This window comes from Chionomys nivalis, chromosome 2 (assembly GCF_950005125.1).
Source record: "Chionomys nivalis chromosome 2, mChiNiv1.1, whole genome shotgun sequence".
Lineage (NCBI taxonomy): Eukaryota > Metazoa > Chordata > Mammalia > Rodentia > Cricetidae > Chionomys > Chionomys nivalis.
The window spans coordinates 69,168,895-69,184,724 of record NC_080087.1 but is presented as its reverse complement, the minus strand read 5'-3'; positions in this window follow the sequence as shown (position 1 = coordinate 69,184,724).

The following is a 15,830-nucleotide window of genomic DNA, read 5'->3' as shown; positions in this document are numbered from 1 at the left end:
AGCTCAAAGAAGGGAGACACACAAACTCTACTATCAAAAACAATAAGAATAACCGGAGTAAACAACCACTGGTCATTAATATCACTTAATATTAATGGTCTCAATTCACCTGTAAAATGGCACAGGCTAAGAGATTGGATACGAAAACAGGATCCAACATTCTGCTGTTTGCAAGAAACACATCTCAACTACAAAGACAGGCATCTACTCAGAGTAAAGGGTTGGGAAAAGGTTTTTCAAGCAAATGGTCCTAAGAAAAAAGCAGGTGTGGCCATACTAATTTCTAACAAAACGGACTTCAAACTAAAATCACTCAGAAGAGATTGAGATGGACACTTTATACTCATAACAGGAACAATTCATCAGGATGAAGTCCCAATCCTGAATATCTACACCCCTAATATAAAAGCACCCACTTATGTAAAAGAAATATTGCTAGAACTCAAGGCAGATATAAAACCACACACACTAGTAGTAGGAGACTTCAATACACCTCTCTCACCAATGGACAGGTCAATCAGACAAAAACCTAATAGAAAATTAAGAGAATTGTTGGAGGTAATGAAGCAAATGGACTTAACAGACATCTATAGAACGTTCCACCCAAATAGGAAAGAATATACCTTCTTCTCTGCAGCTCATGGAACCTTCTCGAAAATTGACCACATACTCGGAAACAAAGGAAACCTCCACAGATACAAAAAAATATCAGTGTCCACCTGTGTCTTATCAGATCACCATGGATTAAAGTTAGAAGGCAACAACAATGCTATTCCCAGAAAGCCAACAAACTCATGGAAACTGAACAGTCAACTACTGAACCACACCTGGGTCAAGGAAGAAATTAAGAAAGATATTAAAGTCTTCCTTGAATTTAATGAAAATAAAGAGACAACATACTCAAACCTATGATACAAGATGAAAGCAGTGCTAAGAGGAAAGTTCATAGCACTAAGTACCCACTTAAAGAAAACGGAGAAAGCATACATTGTGGACTTAAGAGCACACCTGAAAGTTCTAGAAAAAAAAAAAGCAGACACGCCCAGGAGGAGTAGAAGACTGGAAATAATCAAACTGAGGGCTGAAATCAACAAAATAGAAATACAGAAAACAGTCCAAAGAATCAATGAAACAAAAAGTTGGTTCTTGGAGAAAATCAACAAGATCGACAAACCCCTATCCAAACTAATTAAATGACAGAGAGAACACGCAAATAAATAAGATCAGAAATGAAAAGGGGGACATAACCACAGACACAGAGGAAATTCAGAGAATCATTAGATCTTACTACAAAAGCCTGTATGCCACAAAACTGGAAAATGCAAAAGAAATGGACTTTTTTTAGATAAGTACCATATACCAAAGCTAAACCAAGACCAGGTGAATGATCTAAATAGACCTGTCATGAAGAATTAGAAACTGTTATCAAAAAAAAAGCCCAGGACCAGATTGTTTCAATGCTGAATTCTACCAGAACTTCCAAGAAGAGCTAATACCTATACTCCTTAATGTATTTCACAATATAGAATCAGAAGAGTCATTGCCAAATTCCTTTTGTGAAGCTACAGTTACCCTGATACCAAAACCACACAAATACCCAACCAAGAAAGAGAATTACAGGCCTATCTCACTCATGAACATCGACGCAAAAATACTCAATAAAATACTGGCAAACCGAATCCATGAACACACTAGAAAAGTTATCCATTATGATCAAGTAGGCTTCATCACAGAGATGCAGGGCTGGTTCAACATACACAAATCTATCAATGTAATCCACCATATAAATAAACTGAAAGAAAAAAACCATATGATCATTTCATTAGATGCTGAAAAAGCATTTGACAAAATTCAACACCCCTTCGTGATAAAGGTCTTGGAGAGATTATGGATACAAGGGTCATACCTAAATATAATAAAAGCTATTTATAGCAAGCCAACAGTTAACATTAAATTAAACACAGAAAAACTCAAAGCATCTCACTAAAATCAGGAACACGACAAGGTAGTCCACTCTCTCCATACCTCTTCAATATAGAACTTGAAGTTCTAGCAATAGCAATAAGACAACATAAGGGGATCAAGGGGATTCGTATTGGAAAGGAAGAAGTTAAGCTTTTGTTATTTGCAGATGATATGATAGTATACATAAGCAACCCCAAAAACTCTACCAAAGAACTCCTACAGCTGATAAACACCTTTAGTAATGTGGCAGGATACAAGATCAACTCCAAAAAATCAGCTGCCTTCCTATACACTAAGGATAAGGAAGCAGAGAGGGAAATCAGAGAAGCATCACCTTTCATGATAGCCACAAATAGAATAAAATATCTTGGGGTAACTCTGACCGAGGAAGTGAAAGATCTATTTGACAAGAACTTTAAGTCTTTGAAGAAAAAAACTGAGGAGGATACCAGAAAATGGAAGTATCTCCCTTGCTCTTGGATTGGGAGGATCAACATAGTGAAAATGGCAATTCTCCCAAAAGCAATCTGTAGATTCAATGCAATCCCCATCAAAATCCCACCAAAATTCTTCACAGATCTGGAGAAGACATAATCAACTTTATATGGAAAAACAAACAACCCAGGATAGCCAAAACAATCTTATACAATAAAGGATCCTCTGGAGGCATTACCGTCCCTGACTTCAAACCCTATTACAGAGCTACAGTATTGAAAACAGCTTGGTATTGACATAAAAACAGAGAAGTCGACCAATGGAATCAAATAGGAGACCCGGACTTTAACCCACAAACCTATGAACACCTGATTTTTGATAAAGGAGCTAAAAGTATACAATGGAAGAAAGAGACCATCTTCAACAAATTGTGCTGGCAAAACTGGATGTCAACCTGTAGAAGAATGAAAATAGATCCATATCTATCACCATGCACAAAACTCAAGTCCAAATGGATTAAAGACCTCAATATCAGTCCAAACACACTGAACCTGATAGAAGAGAAAGTGGGAAGTACTCTACAACACATGGGCACAGGAGACCGCTTCCTATGTATAACCCCAGCAGCACAGACATTAAGGGCATCATTGAATAAATGGGACCTCCTGAGACTGACAAGCTTCTGTAAAGCAAAGGACACCGTCACTAAGACAAAAAGGCAACCCACTGACTGGGAGAAGATCTTCACCAACCCCGCAACTGACAAAGGTCTGATCTCCAAAATATATAAAGAACTCAAGAAACTAGACCGTAAAAGGCTAGTCAACCCAATTATATATTCAGGAGGATGCCTATATGTTTTTCTTTGGGTTCACCTTCTTATTTAGCTTCTCTAGGATCATGAATTATAGGCTCAATGTCCTTTATTTATGGTTAGAAACCAAATATGAATGAGTACATCCCATGATCCTTTTTTGGGGTCTGGCTTACCTCACTCAGGATAGTGTTTTCTATATCCATCCATTTGCATGCAAAATTCAAGAAGTCATTGTTTTTTACTGCTGAGTAGTACTCTAATATGTATATATTCCATACTTTCTTCATCCATTCTTCCATTGAAGGGCATCTAGGTTGTTTCCAGGTTCTGGCTACTAGACTGTAAAAGGCTAATCAACCCAATTATAAAATGGGGCACTGAACAGAACAGAAAATTCTCAACAGAAGAAGTTCAAATGGCCAAAAGACACTTAAGGTCATGCTCAACCTCCTTAGTGGTCAGGGAAATGCAAATCAAGACAACTTTAAGATACCATCTTACACCTGTCAGAATGGCTAAAATAAAAAACACCAATGATAGCCTTTACTGGAGAGGTTGTGGAGAAAGGGGTACATTCATCCATTGCTGGTGGGAATGCAAACTTGTGCAACCACTTTGGAAAGCAGTGTGGTGGTTTCTCAGGAAATTCGGGATCAACCTACCCCTGGACCCAGCAATACCACTCTTGGGAATATACCCAAGAGATCTCCTATCATACAACAAAAGTATATGCTCAACTATGTTCATAGCAGCATTGTTTGTAACAGCCTAATAGTTTTCTCCTCAGGATGCAGCCTTGAGAAAATCATTTTTTTTTGTTTTGTTTTGTTTTGATTTGATTTTTCTGGTTGCTGTCCACAGTGCTGATTGAGATGCTGGCATTCTGCTCTGAGTTCAGCACCATGGTCAGAATCTATAGGTTCATGTCGCTTCTTTCAAGTACTGCTGCTGTCTGAGCTAGAGGATGCATAAAAACTAAATCAGTTGCTTTTTGTACACAGAGTCTTCCTGAAGAAATATGCCATTGGACTGAGGATAAGCTAAGTTGTCAAAGTGTCTGCCGACCATGCATAAATTCTGAGGATCTAGCACCTGCTTCACAGAAATGGTGTGCTGGTACCTACCTGTAATCCAGCATTCATGAAGTAGAAGTGAGAGAATAAGAAGTTCAAGGTCATCTCCACCTACTATATAGTGAGTTCTAGTTTAGCCTGGGTTACATAAGACCTCGAAAGGATGAAACAAAGGAGGGAGGGAGGGAGGGAGGGAGGGAAAGAGGGAGGGAGGGAGGGAGGGAGAAAAAGAAAAAAGAGAAAGCGGGGGCATGAGCATAAGCTTGAAATAAGTAAAAAGACATCCATATTTAGCATCAATTCAAATTCTCTCCACACTCCATGAATTCTGACTAGAAGGAGAAATCAGAAGTTCAGTTGTCCTCTTAGGCCTCAAAAGTACTTTCTTTTTGTTAATTGCACAATACCACAGACCTGGTGATCTATAAAGAAATGGTTTTTGGCTCATTTTTCTGGTATAATATTGAGTCCACATCTGGGGGCAGCTTTCTTGATGTCAGAGTCTTGATGTAACATTTGTCATCAAGCGATGACAGACAAGGAGCACCTGACAGATCTAGCCAAGATAGTTAGACATGGTGGTTCATGTCTGCAATCCCAGAACTTGGGTGGTGTGGGCAGGAGGCTTTGCAGTCCAAGGGTGTCTTCTGCTTATAGAAAGTTTAAGGGCAGCCTAGAATACATGAGACCCTGTCTCAAAAAGAGAGAGGGGGAGGGAGGAGAAAGCAGGGAGACAAGAGGGAAGGATGAAAGGAAAAATGGACTGGTTAGACTGTGAAATGAGTAAAGGCACTTGTATTCCAGTCTTACAACCTGAGTTTGATCCCCAGGACCTTAATGGTAAAAGGAAATAACTCCTTCCCAGCTGTCTTTTGACCTCCATACACACATTGTATGTAATGGGCATGATGAGATCAATGTGTGTGTGTGTGTGACATAAATTCATACACAAAAATATATAAATGTAATAAAAAGTTTAAATGAAAAAAGGAAAATAAGATGAAGGAAAGAAGTCAATTCTAGGGGCTGGAGAGATGGCTCAGTGGTTAAGAGCACTGATTTCTCTTCCAGAGAATATGAGTTCAATTCCCAGCAAGCACAGGATGACTCACAGTCATAACCATCTAAAGTGGAATCTAATGCCCTCTTCTGACATGCAGTTAACATGCAGTTAGAGCACTCATACATAAAATACATAAATAATCCTTTTTTTAAAAAAAAGTCAATTCTAAAGGTAATTTGTTAAACCTGTTTGTAGGCTATGAGATCCAAGATACAGAGGAGATTTGGGAGAATGGATATTACCTTCTATTGTGAATGTGATTAAGAGGGTCCTATAAGAAATTCATCAAGAGACAAAGAGGATTTGGAATGGACAGGGAGAGTCCAACAGAATAAGAGGTAGGAAAAAAGGGTGAGTCCCAACATACCTGGAAATACTGCTGTCATGGGTTTTTTTATTGGTATGATAAACACCATGACTCTGGTAGTTTAAATGAGAATGCACCCCCCCCCATAGTCTCATATACTTGGTCCCCAGTTACTGGAACTGTTTGAAAAGGATTAGTAAGTGTGACCTTGTAAGGTGTGTCCCTGAGAGGTTTCAAAAGGTTTAAAAGGTTTAAGAGGTTTCAAAAGCCCAGTGCAGGTCCTCTCTTTCTCTCTCTCCTGTGCCTGCAATTTGTGGACCAGATGTGATCTCCCAGCTACTTCTCCAGCAACACACGTGCCCACTGCCACACTCCTTGCCATGACGACCACTGACTACTCCTCACAAATTGCAAGCAAGCGCTAACTAAATGCCCTCTTTTATGAGGGCTGCCTCAGCCGTGGTTTCTCTCTACAGAAACAGAACAGTAACTGAAACAATAACTGAAGGCAAGTTGGGAAAGCTAGAGTTTATTTCATTTTTAAGGACTGTAGTCCATCATCCAGGGAAGTCAGAGCAGTAACTCAAGCAGAGTCTGGAGGCAGAAACTGATTCAGAGGCCATGGGAGCTAATTACTGGCTTCCTCCTTAGGCCTTGTTCATCCCACTTCCTTATACCTCCCAGGACCACTTGCCAGGGTGGTGTAGCATGAACTCTAATTGGTCTTAATAATAAAAACCTGGAGTCAGATATCATGGTAAATACTGAAAGATTAGAGAGCCAGTTACTAGAAAGATCTTTTACCTCTACTAAATCTTCAGACCAAAGTGAGTAAGATCCTGTCTCCATGAATCCTCAGACTGAATGCTCCAAGCTCTTGTCTCCTCCCACCTTATATTCCTTTCTCAGCCAAGCCATATCAGTACTGTCTCCACCTCCCTAGTGCTGGGATTAAAGGTGTATGATCCCAAGTGCTATAATCTGTTTGCGTGAGCTCTGTTTCTCTTTTAAGCAGATTCAATCTTGTGTAGCCCAGGGTGGCCTCAAACTCACAAAGATTCATCTACCTCTCTCTCCTGAGTGCTAGAATTAGTGCTAGGTGTGTATGCCACCACTGCTTGACCTCTATGGCTAACTACGGTGGCTAGCTCTGCACTCTGATCTTCAAGCAAGTTTTATTTGCTAGATCACAAACAAAATATCACCACACAGTGGCACCTCCCACAGTGGGTTGTCTCTTCCCACATCAACCACCAATCAAGAAAATGCCTCATAGACTTTACCTACAGACCAGTCTGATAGAAACAACTCCTCAGTTAAGAGTCCCACTCCCAGGTAACTTTAGCCAGTTTCAGGTTGTCACAAACCAAATCAGTACAACTGCCTCTCCTTGACAGTCATTTTTTTTTATTCATGTATACGTGTGCCTTGTCTTCATGCACAACAGAAGAGAGAGTCAGATCCCATTACAGATGGGTGTGAGCCACGTTGTGATTTCTGGGAACTCAACTGCTGGAACTAGCTCTTGTAAACCAGGCTGACCTCGAGTTCACAGAGATCTGCCTGCCTCTGCCTCCCGAGTGCTGGGATTAAAGGAGTGCGCCACCACTGCGAGGCTTGAACTCGGGAACTTTGCAAGAGCAGTCAAGTGCCCTTAATTGATAAGTCATCTCTCCAGGCCCCTCAATACTGTTGATCCCCGATATCCCTAAGCATGGTGGTCTCTGGGAAGTCACCACTTCTCAAGGTAAAAGCAGCAGCTTAAAGGATAGGCAGCGAGGACGACATAGGTCAGATGAGACATCAGTTTGGGAGCTGGTGATCTGGCGCATTAGGCTGGGTGAGGAACCCCTTATAACAATGTGAGAAGATCACACATACTGCTTTCAAAAATCTCTGCGGCACTATATACCTGCTCTGCAAGATGATGTGGCCTGTGGTGTCACCTAGCAGAGACAGAGAAAATATTACCTTTTTAGCCCACTAGAGGGCAGCATTGTTATACCGAATACCAGTTAGTTCTGGTATTCTGTGTTTCCACCTGTGTGCAAATCTTCACAAAACCTCCAATTCTAAGTCCTGGAGCCATGCTGGAGACCCTTAAAATTATCCCAAACATTTCTTTTCCAGCACAAAGCCACGGTGAGAAGCCGCACTACGTTTGCTACCAAAGAACAAAAATTAGCAAGGATTGGTGAGAAGATGGAGAAATTGGAACCCTGAACTGGATGGCTCAGGCCTGTAACCTCAGCACAAGGGAGACAGAGACAGGAAGACCGCTTAGGCTTTGGAGGCCAGCCTGGTCTACATAGTGAGCTCCAGGACAGCCAGGGTTGCATAGAAGATACTGAAAAAAAAAAAAAAAAGAAAAAGAAAAAAAAAAGAAAGGAAGGAAGGAAATGGAAAAGATAATTTAGAATCCTATGAAAAATCTTCAAAAATTAAGAATTAACTGGCCAAATCAGGCATAGTGATGATAGTGATGCACACCTTTAATCCCAGTAGTGGGCAGGCAGGAAGATCTCTCGGAGTTGGAGGCCAGCCTCGTCTACATAGTGAGTTGCAGGACAGTCACAGGTACATTACCAGACCCTGTCTCAGAAGAAAAAGGAGGAGGAAAATATCCTGTTATGCACCGTAATGGACAAATATCAAGGACATTGAAATATCAAGGACATTGTGCTAGCTCCATGTCCTTCTCCCCAAAAGACAAATATCATATGATTTCGCTCATATAATATGTTTAAATGAGTTAAAGCCATAGAAACAGCGAGGTTGCCATCTCCAGGTGCTCAGACTGCTGAATCAAGAGTCTTGCCACAAATTCAAGGCCAACTTGGACTACATAGGGATATGCTGTGTCAATAAGCGGGGAAAATAGAGGTTATAGTCAAGGATGGGGGAGAGGGAGCCGTGGGAGCTATTGAAGTGGCATAAGTGCTCAATACTGCTTTAAACCACAAGGCTTTATTTTAAAGTTTGCTTTCTGCTTAAGCAAGAAACACAGATATTTGTGTGGGGTGGAGCCAGGGGTCACAGGCCAGTTGCTCTGCACCCAGGCACGCAGAGCTCATGCTATAATCCCATCCACTTGAGTTTAGAGTCAGGCAGGAAAGTCCCAGGGAAACCTCACAAACCCTCTGCCAAGGGTTGTAGCCATCGTCTCTTGACACCTCCCTAATTCCTCAAATTTCCCACTTATTCCCAAGGCATCCAGTGCTCTTCCCAGGTACCCAGTGGGCTTTCGAGAACTTCTGCTGTGACGGAGTGAAAGTTGGAGAAGAAAATTTCAGGCTGTCTGCGCTTTAGGGCAGGAATAGTGACAGAAGCCTCAACTGAAGGAGGAAAGGAGCTGTATTAGAAGAGAGTGCTCCAGACATAAACACTGGCTATGTCTCCTCCCACACTCTCTCTTTGTCTCTTTCCATCCATTACCTTCTCCTTCCTTTCCTTTCCTTTCCTTTCCTTTCCTTTCCTTTCCTTTCCTTTCCTTTCCTTTCCTTTCCTTTCCTTTCCTTTCCTTTCCTTTCCTTTCCTTCCTTCCTTCCTTTCCTTCCTTCCTTCCTTCCTTCCTTCCCTTCCTTCCTTCCTTCCTTCCTTTCCTTCCTTCCTTCCTTTCCTTCCTTCCTTCCTTTCCTTCCTTCCTTCCTTTCCTTCCTTCCTTCCTTTCCTTCCTTCCTTCCTTCCTTCCTTCCTTCCTTCCTTCCTTCCTTCCTTCCTTCCTTCCTTCCTTCCTTCCTTCCCTCCCTTCCCCTTCTCTCTGTCTTCTCTGAACCCAGTGTTCTAACAAAGTCCTTTTGTTGCTGAACATCCCAACCCTGAGGTTCTCTGGCTCTGGACAGCCCACACCTAACAGTGAACTGTACAAATTCCAGAAGTTCCAGGCATCGGTCAGTGCAGATTTATAACACACACACCCCCAGCTTTATAGACTTTGGTACAGGCTCTGCCTAGATGACTCAGTTTGGCTGATTGGATGGAGCGAGATAACCTACCACGTGCATAACGCACCTATGAAACATAGTTCCTTGTTTATTTCCTGCTTGCTTGCTTGTTTTCGGAGTCAGTCTTGTTGTATAACCCAGGCTGGCCTCAGATCGGCCATTTTCCTGTTTCCTGTTCAGAGTACCGGGATCATAGGCAGGTACCACCATATCTAGCTAGAGGAGGGAGGGCCCTGCATTCAGCCAAAGCTCTGTAGATGCTGCCCTGCTGTTCTGCTACCTAGAATGAGGCAGCTTCTGTTTTTTGCCTTCAGCTGAGGCAGGCCCTTCCCCTGCTCGGAGACCAACCCTGACCAGCAGGTGCCTCAGGGCTGTGTCCTTACCCTTCTCCTCCTCTCTCCTTGCCCCTTTCCAGAGGAGATGGATTTCCTTGTTCCTCTGTAAGTTCTCTGGGCCATTGTGGGATGGGACCCAAGCCAGCAGTGACCATTTCAATTTGAATAAATTAAATAACTAAATCAATCTAAAATTCCATTTTTTCAACTCCACTAAACCATCATCTTAGACAGTGCTAAAGGTCAATCTCATGACCTTTAAATAAAATGTTAAACATACAATAAATAAATAAAAATGTTAAACATAAAACTTTAAAAGAAGCTCATTTTGCAAGGTTATAGCTAGAACAATAGTTTTCTTTTTTACTCTTTGTTTTTCTTTGTTTATTTGTTTTGTTTTTCAAGACAGGGTTTCTCTGTGTGCCCCGCCAGAATGGCAACTGTAGTTTTCTCTGAGCAAGGGACATCAGGATTAACACACAGCACAACTTCAGGTTCTGCAGACAAGCCTTTATTCCACTTTCTCACACAGTATATATAGCCCTCAGCAGGGGAGGCAGAGCCAGCAAAAGCAAGAAGCTCATCACCATGGGGTAAACATCTTTAGAAACATTGCTGAAAACAACAGATTGTTCTTGTTTTTGTTCTGTTTTCAGAACAACCAACCACAAGAGTGCAAAACAGATCAAGTGGGGGTGCGAAGGCCTTTCCTCAAGGGATCCAACATCTGTGTAGCTCTGGCTGTCCTGTAAGGCATTCTGTAGACCAGGCTGGCCTAAACTCACAGAGATCTGGCTGCCTCTACCTCCCCAGTGCTGGGATAAAAGGTGTTCACCACCACTGCCCAGCTAGTTTTCTTTTATTCTTTGGCATTTTCATACAATATACAGTGTATCTTGAACATGTTTAAAAAAAAAAAAAAGAAGAAGAGGCGGGAAGGAAGGTGATGAAAAGGAAAGGACCATGACTTCCTACAGTGGAGGTGAAAGTCTATTAAAGATATGTGGAGGAGCATAGCCAGATGCAGGGACGTCTAGGAGAGTCCAGAGTCAACTGACCCTGAGCCATATGAGCAGAGGGGGAGGGGATGAAAGAGAAGGGGGAACCAGGTTTAGTAGTCAGGAGGCCCAATAGGGTTGGATTATAAAAGGAAGAGCAACCTACCCCCCTGAGATGGAGAGTTCAGGGTAGGTGATGGGGGTATGCAAACCAGGAGGACCCTGTAATGGGTACCGACTGAGGGGTGCTAGGAGAACCGGGTGAGTGCCAGCACCCATTTTGAAATGTTAAAAGGGCACCTCAGCCTTTTGTCCCAGGTTTGACACCAAACAGAAGGAAGGAAAAGAAACAAAATAGTAGCTAATGTATCCAAACTATGGGAGAAAGAAAGAAAGACTTTTTCTGACCCTACCCGCCCCTGCAGATACCCTATCTTCCTGACCTGCCCTTCCCTCCCCTCCCGCAGGATGCCCAGAGTTATCCACTCTTTTTTCTGCACTCTCCCACACCATCACTTTCACCCACTCAGCCCTCAGGTCTCAGCTCCTAATCACAACCACAGCAGTTTCTGGATTGTTACTAAATCCTTTGAACGTTTTGTCTGGTTGTTTTGTTGTCCTTGGCCTGACTTTGACACCTGTGGCCTGCCTGGTTCAAAGCCGAAGAAATAGCAAGTTCCAATCTGAATTTTGAAGTCATTCTTACTAGGCTCAACGACATCTTTACTAATCAGCGTAGGAGCCAGGGCAAGCCGCACATTTTTTGCCAGTGGGAAGTTTGCGTATTCCTGTGGCATAGAAACCTACGTTTTGGAACTTGACAAACTCCGAGGAAGTGTTTTCAGCATCCTGCTATTTGTGAAGGTGTCGTGCCAGCAAAGTGTACAGGATTGATGGGAGGCTGGAGATGCGGTGGATGAGGCAACCTGGGTTCAGTGTCCACATCCCAAAGCAACAATAAAGACCTTGAGTCCTCTGATCTCAACAAGTGAATGGTGGCATGCACACACAAACACTTTAATAATAATCATAAGCTGACGAAGCTATGTATAATGTAATAATATTTATTAATTTGGTTATTTTATAACTACATTTATTAAGAATAAATTCCAGGACAAACAAGATGGCTCAGTGTACAGGTGCTTACTGCAAAGTCTGGCAACATGAATTCAAAGCCCAGGACCCAGATGGTGGAAGAAGAACCTCAAGTTGTCCTTGAGCCTCACACATGTGCTACGTGTGTGTGCTATGGCATGTGTGTTTGTGCATGCAGGCACACAATAAAGGACTGAATAAAATGAATTAATAATGTATTTCAGTATCAAATGTCATATATCAACAGCAACAATAAAAACAAGAAACAATTACTTTGGCAGTAACTGGTCATACTCCCACCACTGTGGTAATTATAAGGAAGGGACTATTCCTGGGAGGTTTTGAGTCTTGGATAACTTTCAGATGACATTGTGTGGTTTTTTAGTTTGGGTTTGTTTGTTTTTTATTCCTTATTTTATTTATCTATTTATTTTTATTTATGTATTTATTTTGGTTTTTTTTTTTTTTGATACAGGGTTTCTCTGTGTTGCTTTGGAGCCTATACTGGAACTAGCTCTTGTAGACCAGACCGGCCTCAACTCACAGAGATCTGCCTCCCTAGTGCTGGGATTAAAGGCGTGTACCACTACTGCCCGACTATTCCTTACTTTATAATACCAAATTTAATGGGCTCTTTCTTTTTAAGTCTGTTTTTACATATGATAAATGATGCAAAATAAATAAATAAAACAGCAAGAAAGTCTAATGAGCCATAGTCTCATCTTCCTTCCTTCCTCCCTCCCTCTTGATTTATGCCCCAGACTGGCCTTGAACTTGCTATGAACTGAGGATAACCCTGAACACCTGATCCTCTTGCCACCTTAGTGCTGGGATTCTAGGCGTGTGCCACCACACCTCGATTTTCCAAAATCATCTCACAGGATTTCAGCATATTTAAAGAACACCGCAGGTGTCTGAGGACAATCTATATGGGTATCAATTATTGCAAAGGTGATTTTGCTAGCTAGAAATATCTGGCACCAGTGTCTGTGTCTAAATGTCTCTATCCCCCGACACTGAAATCCTCACCCCCAAGGTTATTGAGAAGGTAGGTGACAAAAACACTTGGAATTCATGTCCATTGCCCCTCACACCTGTTGAGGACCCAGCCCCAAGAGGCTGTGTGAGCAGTAGCCTCTCATCACACCCCAAATCTGCTCTGATTTTGGACTTCAGGCCCCCAAACACTGAAAATATAAATGCTTTGGGCAGCTGTGGTGGCACATATCTGTGAATCTACCACTGGGGAAGCTGATCCAGGAGGATTGAGAGTTCAAGAGTAGCTAGCAGGGCGTTCGTGGCACACGCCTTTAATCCCAGTACTCAGAGGGCTGAGGCAGGTGGATCTCTGTGAGTTCAAGGCCAGTCTGGTCTACGTGAGCTAGTTCCAGGACAGGCTCCAAAGCTACAGAGAAATCCTGTCTTGAAAAGCCAGAGAGAGAGAGAGAAGGAGAGAGAGAGAGAGAGAGAGAGAGAGAGAGAGAGAGAGAGAGAGAGAGAGATGTTGGAGGGTTTTCTGTCCCACCAGGTCCCCAGTTGTTTAGTCCCAAGAAAATCACACAGAGGTCTACATTAGTTATAAACTCATTGGTCCATTAGCTCAGGCTTTTTATTAACTCTTATAACTTATATTAGCCTATTATTCTTATCTGTGTTAGCTACATGTCTTGGTACCTTTTTCAGCGAGGCAGTCACATCTTGTTTCTTCTGTGCCAGGCTTACAACTGCAGAAAGAGCTTCCTTCTTCCCAGAACACTCCTGTTCTCCTTGACCTGCCACTACTTCCTGTCTGGTTGTTCCTGCCTGGCTACTGGCCAATTAGCGTTTATTTAAAATATAATTGACAGAATACAGACCATTCTCCCACGAGAGAGAGAGAGAGAGAGAGAGAGAGAGAGAGAGAGAGAGAGAGAGAGAGAGAGAGAGAGTAGCCTAAGCTACCCAGTGAGTTCAAGGCTCAGCTTGTGATACTTTGTAATAGAAATAGGAACACAGTAAGCCTGGAAACACTTTTGGTCTTTCAAATGGGACCTGTGGGAGACATGACATAAAAGTACCCAGCCCCATGCATGTGGATGGAGAGAACCAACTACATAAAATTAACCTCTGATCTCCATACTCATGCCCCCCACATACACACCATACAAACTTGGTCCTCTGCTAGAATGGTACATCTCTTAACCACTGAGTCATCTCTCTAGGCACTATTTTAAAAAAAAGTTTCAAAGGCCATGCAGAGTAACATGTGCCTGTAAGCCCAGAATTCAGAGAACGGAAATAGATGGATCCCAGGGATTTGTTGGCCAGCCAGCCTATCCAAATAAGTGAGCTCTGGGTTCAGGCCGTGAGACACTATGTCCAAAAAAATAACAAGGGTCTAGAGAGATAACTCAGCAGTTAAAAGAGTTTGTTGCTCTTTTGGGGGACCTGATCAACTCCCAGAACCCATATGGAGGCTAACAATTGTCTGGAGCTCCAGTTCCTGGGGATCCAATGCCTTCTTCTATCTTCCATGAGCACCAGGCACAGGTGCAGTCAAAACACACATATGCATAAAAAGAAAATCTTTAAAAATTAAAAAAAACAAAATAGTTAAAACAACAACAACAATAACAATGTAGGTAACAATAGAGAGAGCTGATATCAACCTCTGACCTCCAAAGGAGCATACACATGTAGCGCAGGTGCATACATATGCAAGCAACACACACAAATTAGGGTGGGGTACACACACAGTCCCAAATAAAAACTTTTGAGAGTGGAAAAGTTAAGGTCAATTTGTAAGAGCCCATGCCAAGGTCAGGAGCTGTATTCCCCAAACTAACTTCCAAGAGATGCATAAGGTGGCAAATGCTGAGGGCAGGAGAATGCCATGGGGACGAACTCCCCAACTGGTTACCTAATACCCATGGGTCATCCCTAAGATCATATTCACACAGGTAACCTTACATGGACTGAGGTTGTATTTATGAATTTAGGAATATGGATGGATGCATGCATGCATGGATGGATGGATGGATGGATGGATGGATGGATGTAACATCAACTAAAAATAAAAGAGGTCATGAATTTGAAAGGGTAGTGCATGAGAGAGTTTGCAGGGAGGAAAGGGGAGGGGGGCGAATAATGTAAATTTTTTATAATTTCAGAAATTACTACAAATAATTTTAATAATAATATGGCAGTCACTCAAGCTTTATTAAATATTCCCACACAAGAAAAGTAGCTGTATATTCTCAATGTCACTGAAAATTAAAAAAGAAATAAAACTATGTTTTAAAACGATACAAAATAGTAGCAAATGTGTATAAACCAAGCCAATAAGAGGAGACCTTTCTGTGACCCTAGTCTTCCCTGTGGATATCCTATCTCTCTGCCCTTCCGGTCCTGCCCTCCTCAGAGCCTCCCTTCCTCACCTCCCTTGACCCCAGTCTTGCTTTCTCTCACTCTGACCTCTAAGGCCAGCTCCTCCACACCCCCAGTAGTCTTTGGATTGTTACGAAAACCAACAATCCTGTTTATTTTGTCGTGTTTTATTCTACTGCCCTTGCTTGGCTTGCTTCTGAGACCCAAAGAAGGTTTGCTGTCTCCTCTCAATCCTGTCCTTTCTCCCAGTTCTACAACTGCCTTGCCCCAGGGTTTCATTCCCTCCCCTTATCACTCAAACTTTGCACTTCAAGTATTCCCCTAGGCCTTACCTTCTTGCTTTTCCTTTCCATAGGAAATCTGTCTCCTAATATGTGGGGTAGTATTTAGAGAAAGTAAAAAGGGAGCCTCTTCTCTAAAAATGGTGACTTG